The 13,160-nt window shown below is 38.6% G+C and overlaps 20 non-coding genes across 20 annotated transcripts; all 20 read left to right on the top strand.

The window, feature by feature from the left end:
* The first annotated feature begins 610 nt into the window (after window positions 1–610).
* Window positions 611–682, top strand: trnaq-uug (transfer RNA glutamine (anticodon UUG)). The gene has a single exon. It is a non-coding gene; the product is annotated as a tRNA-Gln (tRNA).
* A 2,052-nt stretch (window positions 683–2,734) lies between these two features.
* Window positions 2,735–2,806, top strand: trnaq-uug (transfer RNA glutamine (anticodon UUG)). Its single transcript has one exon. It is a non-coding gene; the product is annotated as a tRNA-Gln (tRNA).
* Window positions 2,807–3,588: 782 nt separating this feature from the next.
* trnaq-uug (transfer RNA glutamine (anticodon UUG)) lies at window positions 3,589–3,660 on the top strand. Its single transcript has one exon. It is a non-coding gene; the product is annotated as a tRNA-Gln (tRNA).
* A 115-nt stretch (window positions 3,661–3,775) lies between these two features.
* On the top strand, window positions 3,776–3,847 carry trnaq-cug (transfer RNA glutamine (anticodon CUG)). Its single transcript has one exon. It is a non-coding gene; the product is annotated as a tRNA-Gln (tRNA).
* Window positions 3,848–4,444: 597 nt separating this feature from the next.
* Window positions 4,445–4,516, top strand: trnaq-uug (transfer RNA glutamine (anticodon UUG)). The gene has a single exon. It is a non-coding gene; the product is annotated as a tRNA-Gln (tRNA).
* Window positions 4,517–4,631: 115 nt separating this feature from the next.
* trnaq-cug (transfer RNA glutamine (anticodon CUG)) lies at window positions 4,632–4,703 on the top strand. The gene has a single exon. It is a non-coding gene; the product is annotated as a tRNA-Gln (tRNA).
* Window positions 4,704–5,299: 596 nt separating this feature from the next.
* Window positions 5,300–5,371, top strand: trnaq-uug (transfer RNA glutamine (anticodon UUG)). Its single transcript has one exon. It is a non-coding gene; the product is annotated as a tRNA-Gln (tRNA).
* A 115-nt stretch (window positions 5,372–5,486) lies between these two features.
* Window positions 5,487–5,558, top strand: trnaq-cug (transfer RNA glutamine (anticodon CUG)). The gene has a single exon. It is a non-coding gene; the product is annotated as a tRNA-Gln (tRNA).
* A 596-nt stretch (window positions 5,559–6,154) lies between these two features.
* Window positions 6,155–6,226, top strand: trnaq-uug (transfer RNA glutamine (anticodon UUG)). The gene has a single exon. It is a non-coding gene; the product is annotated as a tRNA-Gln (tRNA).
* A 114-nt stretch (window positions 6,227–6,340) lies between these two features.
* Window positions 6,341–6,412, top strand: trnaq-cug (transfer RNA glutamine (anticodon CUG)). Its single transcript has one exon. It is a non-coding gene; the product is annotated as a tRNA-Gln (tRNA).
* Window positions 6,413–7,007: 595 nt separating this feature from the next.
* trnaq-uug (transfer RNA glutamine (anticodon UUG)) lies at window positions 7,008–7,079 on the top strand. The gene has a single exon. It is a non-coding gene; the product is annotated as a tRNA-Gln (tRNA).
* Window positions 7,080–7,193: 114 nt separating this feature from the next.
* On the top strand, window positions 7,194–7,265 carry trnaq-cug (transfer RNA glutamine (anticodon CUG)). The gene has a single exon. It is a non-coding gene; the product is annotated as a tRNA-Gln (tRNA).
* A 781-nt stretch (window positions 7,266–8,046) lies between these two features.
* On the top strand, window positions 8,047–8,118 carry trnaq-uug (transfer RNA glutamine (anticodon UUG)). Its single transcript has one exon. It is a non-coding gene; the product is annotated as a tRNA-Gln (tRNA).
* Window positions 8,119–8,714: 596 nt separating this feature from the next.
* Window positions 8,715–8,786, top strand: trnaq-uug (transfer RNA glutamine (anticodon UUG)). Its single transcript has one exon. It is a non-coding gene; the product is annotated as a tRNA-Gln (tRNA).
* Window positions 8,787–8,901: 115 nt separating this feature from the next.
* Window positions 8,902–8,973, top strand: trnaq-cug (transfer RNA glutamine (anticodon CUG)). Its single transcript has one exon. It is a non-coding gene; the product is annotated as a tRNA-Gln (tRNA).
* A 781-nt stretch (window positions 8,974–9,754) lies between these two features.
* Window positions 9,755–9,826, top strand: trnaq-uug (transfer RNA glutamine (anticodon UUG)). Its single transcript has one exon. It is a non-coding gene; the product is annotated as a tRNA-Gln (tRNA).
* Window positions 9,827–10,141: 315 nt separating this feature from the next.
* On the top strand, window positions 10,142–10,213 carry trnaq-uug (transfer RNA glutamine (anticodon UUG)). Its single transcript has one exon. It is a non-coding gene; the product is annotated as a tRNA-Gln (tRNA).
* A 967-nt stretch (window positions 10,214–11,180) lies between these two features.
* trnaq-cug (transfer RNA glutamine (anticodon CUG)) lies at window positions 11,181–11,252 on the top strand. Its single transcript has one exon. It is a non-coding gene; the product is annotated as a tRNA-Gln (tRNA).
* Window positions 11,253–12,033: 781 nt separating this feature from the next.
* Window positions 12,034–12,105, top strand: trnaq-uug (transfer RNA glutamine (anticodon UUG)). Its single transcript has one exon. It is a non-coding gene; the product is annotated as a tRNA-Gln (tRNA).
* Window positions 12,106–12,420: 315 nt separating this feature from the next.
* trnaq-uug (transfer RNA glutamine (anticodon UUG)) lies at window positions 12,421–12,492 on the top strand. The gene has a single exon. It is a non-coding gene; the product is annotated as a tRNA-Gln (tRNA).
* The last annotated feature ends 668 nt before the right edge of the window (window positions 12,493–13,160 follow it).

The raw sequence follows: 13,160 nt of genomic DNA, 5'->3' as shown, positions 1-13,160 counted from the left end.
ATCTCGCTAGGACCTACCTTGATTTTGCAGTGACACACTCCTCCCCTGTCAACTTTAAAATAGTCGTGTGTGAAAGAAACAAATGGGTGGGAGTCAATAATCACTCTTGTTACGCACTAATGGTTATCCAACGGTAAATGCATACTATGAGTTGTTGGTAAGTTTTTTAATTGAAAACTTGCAGCCAAACAAAGAACTGAAAATGTTTCATATTTTGTTCACACTCATCACATGATTCGTGTTGGAAATATGTGGATTTCCAAGTGGATGCATGGTAGGGTAGCCCAGTTGATACCGTTTCTGGCCAGAAAATATTTGATCTGTTTTTCCGGTGAACCAAGGACAGTAAAATCTGAACCCGTCACAGAGTATTGAGTACAGGGTTCTATGCTGTAAAAGTTATCACTCAGGACTCTGAATCCTACAATCCGAGTTTAAATCTTGGACGATCCTACCATGTCAATAAATTTGCCTCGTGGAACTCGAATATAGCTGTCCAAATATTGTTGTCAGTTGAAAGTATTTGCAACACGTGAAGGAACGACAGTCCACTGTTGCTAATTAAACACAGAATTTTTCTTTTTTAAATTTCCATGTGGATTTAGAATATGGTTCTATGGTGTAATGGTTAGCACTCTGGACTTTGAATCCAGTGATCTGAGTTCAAATCTTGGTAGAATCTTCGTATTTTTTGTGCTGAATTATTCACATGGCCAACCAATAATCTCATAATCTGCTGTTTATCCGGTGTACAAATGACAGGAAAATCGGAAGTCTACAATAATTACTCTATATAGGGTTCTATGGTGTAATGGTTAGCACTAAGTACTCTGAATCCTGCGATCTGAGTTCAAATCTCGGTAGGACCTACCTTGATTTTGCAGTGACACACTCCTCCTCTGTCAACTTTAAAATAATTGTGTGTGAAAGAAACAAATGGGTGGGAGTCAATAAGCACTCTTGTTACGCACGAATGGCTATCCAACGATAAATGCATACTATGAGTTGTTGGTAAGTTTTTTAATTGAAAACTTGCAGCCCCACAAAGAACTGAAAATGTTTCATATTTTGTTCACACTCATCACATCATTCGTGTTGGAAATATGTGGATTTCCAAGTGGATGCATGGTAGGGTAGACCAGTTGATACCGTTTCTGGCCAGAAAATATTTTATCTGTTTTTCCGGTTAACCAAGGACAGTAAAATCTGAACCCGTCACAGAGTATTGAGTACAGGGTTCTATGCTGTAAAGGTTATCACTCAGGACTCTGAATCCTACAATCCGAGTTTAAATCTTGAACGATCCTACCATGTCTATTAATTTGCCTCGTGGAACTCGAATATAGCTGTCCAAATATTGTTGTCAGTTGAAAGTATTTGCAACACGTGAAGGAACGACAGTCCGCTGTTGCTAATTTAATGCAGAATATTTTTTTTTAAATTTCCATGTGGATTTAGAATATGGTTCTATGGTTTCATGTTTAGCACTCTGGACTTTAAATCCAGTGATCCGAGTTCAAATCTCGGTAGAACCTTCCTATTTTTTGTGCTGAATTATTCACATGGCCAACCAATAATCTCATAATCTGCTGTTTATCCGGTGTACAAATGACAGGGAAATCGGAAGTCTACAATAATTACTCTGTATAGGGTTCTATGGTGTAAAGGTTATCACTCAGGACTCTGAATCCTACAATCCGAGTTTAAATCTTGGACGATCCTACCATGTCAATTAATTTGCCTCGTGGAACTCGAATATAGCTGTCCAAATATTGTTGTCAGTTGAAAGTATTTGCAACACGTGAAGGAACGACAGTCCGCTGTTGCTAATTAAACGCAGAATTATTTTTTTTTCAATTTCCATGTGGATTTAGAATATGGTTCTATGATGTAATGGTTAGCACTCTGGACTTTGAATCCAGTGATCTGAGTTCAAATCTTGGTAGAATCTTCCTATTTTTTGTGCTGAATTATTCACATGGCCAACCAATAATCTCATAATCTGCTGTTTATCCGGTGTACAAATGACAGGAAAATCGGAAGTCTACAATAATTACTCTATATAGGGTTCTATGGTGTAATGGTTAGCACTAAGTACTCTGAATCCTGCGATCTGAGTTCAAATCTCGGTAGGACCTACCTTGATTTTGCAGTGACACACTCCTCCCCTGTCAACTTTAAAATAGTTGTGTGTGAAAGAAACAAATGGGTGGGAGTCAATAAGCACTCTTGTTACGCACGAATGGCTATCCAACGATAAATGCATACTATGAGTTGTTGGTAAGTTTTTTAATTGAAAACTTGCAGCCCCACAAAGAACTGAAAATGTTTCATATTTTGTTCACACTCATCACATCATTCGTGTTGGAAATATGTGGATTTCCAAGTGGATGCATGGTAGGGTAGACCAGTTGATACCGTTTCTGGCCAGAAAATATTTTATCTGTTTTTCCGGTTAACCAAGGACAGTAAAATCTGAACCCGTCACAGAGTATTGAGTACAGGGTTCTATGCTGTAAAGGTTATCACTCAGGACTCTGAATCCTACAATCCGAGTTTAAATCTTGGACGATCCTACCATGTCAATTAATTTGCCTCGTGGAACTCGAATATAGCTGTCCAAATATTGTTGTCAGTTGAAAGTATTTGCAACACGTGAAGGAACGACAGTCCGCTGTTGCTAATTTAAACGCAGATTATTTTTTTTTAAAATTTCCATGTGGATTTAGAATATGGTTCTATGATGTAATGGTTAGCACTCTGGACTTTGAATCCAGTGATCCGAGTTCAAATCTCGGTAGAACCTTCCTATTTTTTGTGCTGAATTATTCACATGGCCAACAAATAATCTCATAATCTGCTGTTTATCTGGTGTACAAATGACAGGAAAATCGGAAGTCTACAATAATTACTCTGTATATTGTTCTATGGTGTAATGGTTAGCACTCAAGACTCTGAATCCTGCGATCCGAGTTCAAATCTCGGTAGGACCTACCTTGATTTTGCAGTGACACACTCCTCCCCTGTCAACTTTAAAATAGTCGTGTGTGAAAGAAACAAATGGGTGGGAGTCAATAAGCACTCTTGTTACGCACGAATGGCTAGCCAACGTTAAATGCATACTATGAGTTCCTGGTAAGTTTTTTAATTGAAAACTTGCAGCCCCACAAAGAACTGAAAATGTTTCATATTTTGTTCACACTCATCACATCATTCGTGTTGGAAATCTGTGGATTTCCAAGTGGATGCATGGTAGGGTAGCCCAGTTGATACCATTTCTGGCCAGAAAATATTTTATCTGTTTTTCCGGTGAACCAAGGACAGTAAAATCTGAACCCGTCACAGAGTTTTGAGTACAGGGTTCTATGCTGTAAAGGTTATCACTCAGGACTCTGAATCCTACAATCCGAGTTTAAATCTTGGACGATCCTACCATGTCAATTAATTTGCCTCGTGGAACTCGAATATAGCTGTCCAAATATTGTTGTCAGTTGAAAGTATTTGCAACACGTGAAGGAACGACAGTCCGCTGTTGCTAATTAAAAGCATAATTATTTTTTTTTCAATTTCCATGTGGATTTAGAATATGGTTCTATGGTTTAATGGTTAGCACTCTGGACTTTGAATCCAGTGATCCGAGTTCAAATCTCGGTAGAACCTTCCTATTTTTTGTGCTGAATTATTCACATGGCCAACCAATAATCTCATAATCTGCTGTTTATCTGGTGTACAAATTACAGGAAAATCGAAAGTCTACAATAATTACTCTGTATAGGGTTCTATGGTGTAATGGTTAGCACTCAGGACTCTGAATCCTGCGATCCGAGTTCAAATCTCGGTAGGACCTACCTTGATTTTGCAGTGACACACTCCTCCCCTGTCAACTTTAAAATAGTCGTGTGTGAAAGAAACAAATGGGTGGGAGTCAATAAGCACTCTTGTTACGCACTAATGGCTAGCCAATGATAATTGCATACTATGAGTTGTTGGTAAGTTTTTTAATTGAAAACTTGCAGCAACCACAAAGAACTGAAAATGTTTCATATTTTGTTCACACTCATCACATCATTCGTGTTGGAAATATGTGGATTTCCAAGTGGATGCATGGTAGGGTAGCCCAGTTGATACCGTTTCTGGCCAGAAAATATTTTATCTGTTTTTCCGGTGAACCAAGGACAGTAAAATCTGAACAAGTCACAGAGTATTGAGTACAGGGTTCTATGCTGTAAAGGTTATCACTCAGGACTCTGAATCCTACAATCCGAGTTTAAATCTTGGACGATCCTACCATGTCAATTAATTTGCCTCGTGGAACTAGAATATAGCTGTCCAAATATTGTTGTCAGTTGAAAGTATTTGCAACACGTGAAGGAACGACAGTCCGCTGTTGCTAATTAAACGCACAGAGTTTTTTTTTTTCAATTTCCATGTGGATTTAGAATATGGTTCTATGGTTTAATGGTTAGCACTCTGGACTTTGAATCCAGTGATCCGAGTTCAAATCTCGGTAGAACCTTCCTATTTTTTGTGCTGAATTATTCACATGGCCAACCAATAATCTCATAATCTGCTGTTTATCCGGTGTACAAATTACAGGAAAATCGAAAGTCTACAATAATTACTCTGTATAGGGTTCTATGGTGTAATGGTTAGCACTCAGGACTCTGAATCCTGCGATCCGAGTTCAAATCTCGGTAGGACCTACCTTGATTTTGCAGTGACACACTCCTCCCCTGTCAACTTTAAAATAGTCCTGTGTGAAAGAAACAAATGGGTGGGAGTCAATAAGCACTCTTGTTACGCACGAATGGCTAGCCAACGTTAAATGCATACTATGATTTGTTAGTACGTTTTTTAATTGAAAACTTGCAGCCCCACAAAGAACTGAAAATGTTTCATATTTTGTTCACACTCATCACATCATTCGTGTTGGAAATATGTGGATTTCCAAGTGGATGCATGGTAGGGTAGCCCAGTTGATACCGTTTCTGGCCAGAAAATATTTTATCTGTTTTTCCGGTGAACCAAGGACAGTAAAATCTGAACAAGTCACAGAGTATTGAGTACAGGGTTCTATGCTGTAAAGGTTATCACTCAGGACTCTGAATCCTACAATCCGAGTTTAAATCTTGGACGATCCTACCATGTCAATTAATTTGCCTCGTGGAACTAGAATATAGCTGTCCAAATATTGTTGTCAGTTGAAAGTATTTGCAACACGTGAAGGAACGACAGTCCGCTGTTGCTAATTAAACGCACAGAGTTTTTTTTTTTCAATTTCCATGTGGATTTAGAATATGGTTCTATGGTTTAATGGTTAGCACTCTGGACTTTGAATCCAGTGATCCGAGTTCAAATCTCGGTAGAACCTTCCTATTTTTTGTGCTGAATTATTCACATGGCCAACCAATAATCTCATAATCTGCTGTTTATCCGGTGTACAAATTACAGGAAAATCGAAAGTCTACAATAATTACTCTGTATAGGGTTCTATGGTGTAATGGTTAGCACTCAGGACTCTGAATCCTGCGATCCGAGTTCAAATCTCGGTAGGACCTACCTTGATTTTGCAGTGACACACTCCTCCCCTGTCAACTTTAAAATAGTCGTGTGTGAAAGAAACAAATGGGTGGGAGTCAATAAGCACTCTTGTTACGCACTAATGGCTAGCCAATGATAATTGCATACTATGAGTTGTTGGTAAGTTTTTTAATTGAAAACTTGCAGCAACCACAAAGAACTGAAAATGTTTCATATTTTGTTCACACTCATCACATGATTCGTGTTGGAAATATGTGGATTTCCAAGTGGATGCATGGTAGGGTAGCCCAGTTGATACCGTTTCTGGCCAGAAAATATTTGATCTGTTTTTCCGGTGAACCAAGGACAGTCAAATCTGAACCCGTCACAGAGTATTGAGTACAGGGTTCTATGCTGTAAAGGTTATCACTCAGGACTCTGAATCCTACAATCCGAGTTTAAATCTTGGACGATCCTACCATGTCAATAAATTTGCCTCGTGGAACTCGAATATAGCTGTCCAAATATTGTTGTCAGTTGAAAGTATTTGCAACACGTGAAGGAACGACAGTCCGCTGTTGCTAACTAAACGCAGAATTTTTCTTTTTTAAATTTCCATGTGGATTTAGAATATGGTTCTATGGTTTAATGGTTAGCACTCTGGACTTTGAATCCAGTGATCCGAGTTCAAATCTCGGTAGAACCTTCCTATTTTTTGTGCTGAATTATTCACATGGCCAATCAATAATCTCATTATCTGCTGTTTATCCGGTGTACAAATGACAGGAAAATGGAAGTCTACAATAATTACTTTGTATAGGGTTCTATGGTGTAATGGTTAGCACTCAGGACTCTGAATCCTGCGATCCGAGTTCAAATCTCGGTAGGACCTTCCTTGATTTTGCAGTGACACACTCCTCCCCTGTCAACTTTAAAATAATCGTGTGTGAAAGAAACAAATGGGTGGGAGTCAATAAGCACTCTTGTTACGCACGAATGGCTAGCCAACGTTAAATGCATACTATGAGTTCCTGGTAAGTTTTTTAATTGAAAACTTGCAGCCCCACAAAGAACTGAAAATGTTTCATATTTTGTTCACACTCATCACATCATTCGTGTTGGAAATATGTGGATTTCCAAGTGGATGCATGGTAGGGTAGCCCAGTTGATACCGTTTCTGGCCAGAAAATATTTTATCTGTTTTTCCGGTGAACCAAGGACAGTCAAATCTGAACCCGTCACAGAGTATTGAGTACAGGGTTCTATGCTGTAAAGGTTATCACTCAGGACTCTGAATCCTACAATCCGAGTTTAAATCTTGGACGATCCTACCATGTCAATTAATTTGCCTCGTGGAACTAGAATATAGCTGTCCAAATATTGTTGTCAGTTGAAAGTATTTTCAACACGTGAAGGAACGACAGTCCGCTGTTGCTAATTAAACGCAGAATTATTATTTTTTCAATTTCCATGTGGATTTAGAATATGGTTCTATGATGTAATGGTTAGCACTCTGGACTTTGAATCCAGTGATCCGAGTTCAAATCTCGGTAGAACCTTCCTATTTTTTGTGCTGAATTATTCACATGGCCAATCAATAATCTCATTATCTGCTGTTTATCCGGTGTACAAATGACAGGAAAATGGAAGTCTACAATAATTACTCTGTATAGGGTTCTATGGTGTAATGGTTAGCACTCAGGACTCTGAATCCTGCGATCCGAGTTCAAATCTCGGTAGGACCTACCTCGATTTTGCAGTGACACACTCCTCCCCTGTCAACTTTAAAATTATCGTGTGTGAAAGAAACAAATGGGTGGGAGTCAATAAGCACTCTTGTTACGCACGAATGGCTAGCCAACGTTAAATGCATACTATGAGTTCCTGGTAAGTTTTTTAATTGAAAACTTGCAGCCCCACAAAGAACTGAAAATGTTTCATATTTTGTTCACACTCATCACATCATTCGTGTTGGAAATATGTGGATTTCCAAGTGGATGCATGGTAGGGTAGCCCAGTTGATACCGTTTCTGGCCAGAAAATATTTTATCTGTTTTTCCGGTGAACCAAGGACAGTAAAATCTGAACCCGTCACAGAGTATTGAGTACAGGGTTCTATGTTGTAAAGGTTATCACTCAGGACTCTGAATCCTACAATCCGAGTTTAAATCTTGGACGATCCTACCATGTCAATTAATTTGCCTCGTGGAACTAGAATATAGCTGTCCAAATATTGTTGTCAGTTGAAAGTATTTGCAACACGTGAAGGAACGACAGTCCACTGTTGCTAATTAAACGCAGAATTTTTTTTTTTAAATTTCCATGTGGATTTAGAATATGGTTCTATGGTTTAATGGTTAGCACTCTGGACTTTAAATCCAGTGATCCGAGTTCAAATCTCGGTAGAACCTTCCTATTTTTTGTGCTGAATTATTCACATGGCCAACCAATAATCTCATAATCTGCTGTCAATCCTGTGTACAAATGACAGGAAAATCGGAAGTCTACAATAATTACTCTGTATAGGGTTCTATGGTGTAATGGTTAGAACTCTGGACTTTGAATCCAGTGATCCGAGTTCAAATCTCGGTAGAACCTACCTTGATTTTGCAGTGACACACTCCTCCCCTGTCAACTTTAAAATTATCGTGTGTGAAAGAAACAAATGGGTGGGAGTCAATAAGCACTCTTGTTACGCACGAATGGCTAGCCAACGTTAAATGCATACTATGAGTTCCTGGTAAGTTTTTTAATTGAAAACTTGCAGCCCCACAAAGAACTGAAAATGTTTCATATTTTGTTCACACTCATCACATCATTCGTGTTGGAAATATGTGGATTTCCAAGTGGATGCATGGTAGGGTAGCCCAGTTGATAACGTTTCTGGCCAGAAAATATTTTATCTGTTTTTCCGGTGAACCAAGGACAGTAAAATCTGAACCCGTCACAGAGTATTGAGTACAGGGTTCTATGCTGTAAAGGTTATCACTCAGGACTCTGAATCCTACAATCCGAGTTTAAATCTTGGACGATCCTACCATGTCAATTAATTTGCCTGGTGGAACTCGAATATAGCTGTCCAAATATTGTTGTCAGTTGAAAGTATTTGCAACACGTGAAGGAACGACAGTCCGCTGTTGCTAATTAAACGCATAATTATTTTTTTTTTCAATTTCCATGTGGATTTAGAATATGGTTCTATGGTGTAATGGTTAGCACTCTGTACTTTGAATCCAGTGATCCGAGTTCAAATCTCGGTAGAACCTTCCTATTTTTTGTGCTGAATTATTCACATGGCCAACAAATAATCTCATAATCTGCTGTTTCTCTGGTGTACAAATGACAGGAAAATCGGAAGTCTACAATAATTACCCTGTATAGGGTTCTATGGTGTAATGGTTAGCACTCAGGACTCTGAATCCTGCGATCCGAGTTCAAATCTCGGTAGGACCTACCTTGATTTTGCAGTGACACACTCCTCCCCTGTCAACTTTAAAATAGTCGTGTGTGAAAGAAACAAATGGGTGGGAGTCAATAAGCACTCTTGTTACACACGAATGGCTAGCCAACGTTAAATGCATACTATGAGTTCCTGTTAAGTTTTTTAATTGAAAACTTGCAGCCCCACAAAGAACTGAAAATGTTTCATATTTTGTTCACACTCATCACATCATTCGTGTTGGAAATATGTGGATTTCCAAGTGGATGCATGGTAGGGTAGCCCAGTTGATACCGCTTCTGGCCAGAAAATATTTTATCTGTTTTTCCGGTGAACCAAGGACAGTAAAATCTGAACCCGTCACAGAGTATTGAGTACAGGGTTCTATGCTGTAAAGGTTATCACTCAGGACTCTGAATCCTACAATCCGAGTTTAAATCTTGGACGATCCTACCATGTCAATTAATTTGCCTCGTGGAACTAGAATATAGCTGTCCAAATATTGTTGTCAGTTGAAAGTATTTGCAACACGTGAAGGAACGACAGTCCACTGTTGCTAATTAAACGCAGAATTTTTTTTTTTAAATTTCCATGTGAATTTAGAATATGGTTCTATGGTTTAATGGTTAGCACTCTGGACTTTAAATCCAGTGATCCGAGTTCAAATCTCGGTAGAACCTTCCTATTTTTTGTGCTGAATTATTCACATGGCCAACCAATAATCTCATAATCTGCTGTTTATCTGGTGTACATATGACAGGAAAATCGGAAGTCTACAATAATTACTCTGTATAGGGTTCTATGTTGTAATGGTTAGCACTCTGGACTTTGAATCCAGTGATCCGAGTTCAAATCTCAGTAGAACCTTCCTATTTTTTGTGCTGAATTATTCACATGGCCAACAAATAATCTCATAATCTGCTGTTTATCCGGTGTACAAATGACAGGAAAATCGGAAGTCTACAATGATTACTCTGTATAGGGTTCTATGGTGTAATGGTTATCACTCAGGACTCTGAATCCTACAATCCGAGTTTAATTTGCCTCATGGAACTAGAATATAGCTGTCCAAATATTGTTGTCAGTTGAAAGTATTTGCAACACGTGAAGGAACGACAGTCCGCTGTTGCTAACTAAACACAGAATTTTTTTTTTTTAAATTTCCATGTGGATTTAGAATATGGTTCTATGGTTTAATGGTTAGCACTCTGGACTTTGAATCCAGTGATCCGAGTTCAAATCTCGGTAGAATCTTCCTATTTTTTGTGCTGAATTATTCACATGGCCAACCAATAATCTCATAATCTGCTGTTTATCCGGTGTACAAATGACAGGAAAATCGGAAGTCTACAATATTTACTCTATATAGGGTTCTATGGTGTAATGGTTAGCACTAAGTACTCTGAATCCTGCGATCTGAGTTCAAATCTCGGTAGGACCTACCTTGATTTTGCAGTGACACACTCCTCCCCTGTCAACTTTAAAATAGTCGTGTGTGAAAGAAACAAATGGGTGGAGTCAATAAGCACTCTTGTTACGCACAAATGGCTAGCCAACGGTAAATGCATACTATGAGTTCCTGGTAATTTTTTAATTGAAAACTTGCAGCCCCACAAAGAACTGAAAATGTTTCATATTTTGTTCACACTCATCACATCATTCGTGTTGGAAATATGTGGATTTCCAAGTGGATGCATGGTAGGGTAGCCCAGTTGATACCGTTTCTGGCCAGAAAATATTTTATCTGTTTTTCCGGTGAACCAAGGACAGTAAAATCTGAACCCGTCACAGAGTATTGAGTACAGGGTTCTATGCTGTAAAGGTTATCACTCAGGACTCTGAATCCTACAATCCGAGTTTAAATCTTGGACGATCCTACCATGTCAATAAATTTGCCTCGTGGAACTAGAATATAGCTGTCCAAATATTGTTGTCAGTTGAAAGTATTTTCAACACGTGAAGGAACGACAGTCCGCTGTTGCTAATTAAACGCAGAATTATTATTTTTTCAATTTCCATGTGGATTTAGAATATGGTTCTATGGTTTAATGGTTAGCACTCTGGACTTTAAATCCAGTGATCCGAGTTCAAATCTCGGTAGAACCTTCCTATTTTTTGTGCTGAATTATTCACATGGCCAACAAATAATCTCATAATCTGCTGTTTCTCTGGTGTACAAATGACAGGAAAATCGGAAGTCTACAATAATTACCCTGTATAGGGTTCTATGGTGTAATGGTTAGCACTCAGGACTCTGAATCCTGCGATCCGAGTTCAAATCTCGGTAGGACCTACCTTGATTTTGCAGTGACACACTCCTCCCCTGTCAACTTTAAAATAGTCGTGTGTGAAAGAAACAAATGGGTGGGAGTCAATAAGCACTCTTGTTACACACGAATGGCTAGCCAACGTTAAATGCATACTATGAGTTCCTGTTAAGTTTTTTAATTGAAAACTTGCAGCCCCACAAAGAACTGAAAATGTTTCATATTTTGTTCACACTCATCACATCATTCGTGTTGGAAATATGTGGATTTCCAAGTGGATGCATGGTAGGGTAGCCCAGTTGATACCGCTTCTGGCCAGAAAATATTTTATCTGTTTTTCCGGTGAACCAAGGACAGTAAAATCTGAACCCGTCACAGAGTATTGAGTACAGGGTTCTATGCTGTAAAGGTTATCACTCAGGACTCTGAATCCTACAATCCGAGTTTAAATCTTGGACGATCCTACCATGTCAATTAATTTGCCTCGTGGAACTAGAATATAGCTGTCCAAATATTGTTGTCAGTTGAAAGTATTTGCAACACGTGAAGGAACGACAGTCCACTGTTGCTAATTAAACGCAGAATTTTTTTTTTTAAATTTCCATGTGAATTTAGAATATGGTTCTATGGTTTAATGGTTAGCACTCTGGACTTTAAATCCAGTGATCCGAGTTCAAATCTCGGTAGAACCTTCCTATTTTTTGTGCTGAATTATTCACATGGCCAACCAATAATCTCATAATCTGCTGTTTATCTGGTGTACATATGACAGGAAAATCGGAAGTCTACAATAATTACTCTGTATAGGGTTCTATGTTGTAATGGTTAGCACTCTGGACTTTGAATCCAGTGATCCGAGTTCAAATCTCAGTAGAACCTTCCTATTTTTTGTGCTGAATTATTCACATGGCCAACAAATAATCTCATAATCTGCTGTTTATCCGGTGTACAAATGACAGGAAAATCGGAAGTCTACAATGATTACTCTGTATAGGGTTCTATGGTGTAATGGTTATCACTCAGGACTCTGAATCCTACAATCCGAGTTTAATTTGCCTCATGGAACTAGAATATAGCTGTCCAAATATTGTTGTCAGTTGAAAGTATTTGCAACACGTGAAGGAACGACAGTCCGCTGTTGCTAACTAAACACAGAATTTTTTTTTTTTAAATTTCCATGTGGATTTAGAATATGGTTCTATGGTTTAATGGTTAGCACTCTGGACTTTGAATCCAGTGATCCGAGTTCAAATCTCGGTAGAATCTTCCTATTTTTTGTGCTGAATTATTCACATGGCCAACCAATAATCTCATAATCTGCTGTTTATCCGGTGTACAAATGACAGGAAAATCGGAAGTCTACAATATTTACTCTATATAGGGTTCTATGGTGTAATGGTTAGCACTAAGTACTCTGAATCCTGCGATCTGAGTTCAAATCTCGGTAGGACCTACCTTGATTTTGCAGTGACACACTCCTCCCCTGTCAACTTTAAAATAGTCGTGTGTGAAAGAAACAAATGGGTGGAGTCAATAAGCACTCTTGTTACGCACAAATGGCTAGCCAACGGTAAATGCATACTATGAGTTCCTGGTAATTTTTTAATTGAAAACTTGCAGCCCCACAAAGAACTGAAAATGTTTCATATTTTGTTCACACTCATCACATCATTCGTGTTGGAAATATGTGGATTTCCAAGTGGATGCATGGTAGGGTAGCCCAGTTGATACCGTTTCTGGCCAGAAAATATTTTATCTGTTTTTCCGGTGAACCAAGGACAGTAAAATCTGAACCCGTCACAGAGTATTGAGTACAGGGTTCTATGCTGTAAAGGTTATCACTCAGGACTCTGAATCCTACAATCCGAGTTTAAATCTTGGACGATCCTACCATGTCAATAAATTTGCCTCGTGGAACTAGAATATAGCTGTCC

This window comes from Oncorhynchus clarkii, unplaced genomic scaffold (genome assembly GCF_045791955.1).
Source record: "Oncorhynchus clarkii lewisi isolate Uvic-CL-2024 unplaced genomic scaffold, UVic_Ocla_1.0 unplaced_contig_5668_pilon_pilon, whole genome shotgun sequence".
Lineage (NCBI taxonomy): Eukaryota > Metazoa > Chordata > Actinopteri > Salmoniformes > Salmonidae > Oncorhynchus > Oncorhynchus clarkii.
Note: the sequence above shows the minus strand (reverse complement) of the source record. Positions and strands in the feature narration are given on the sequence as shown.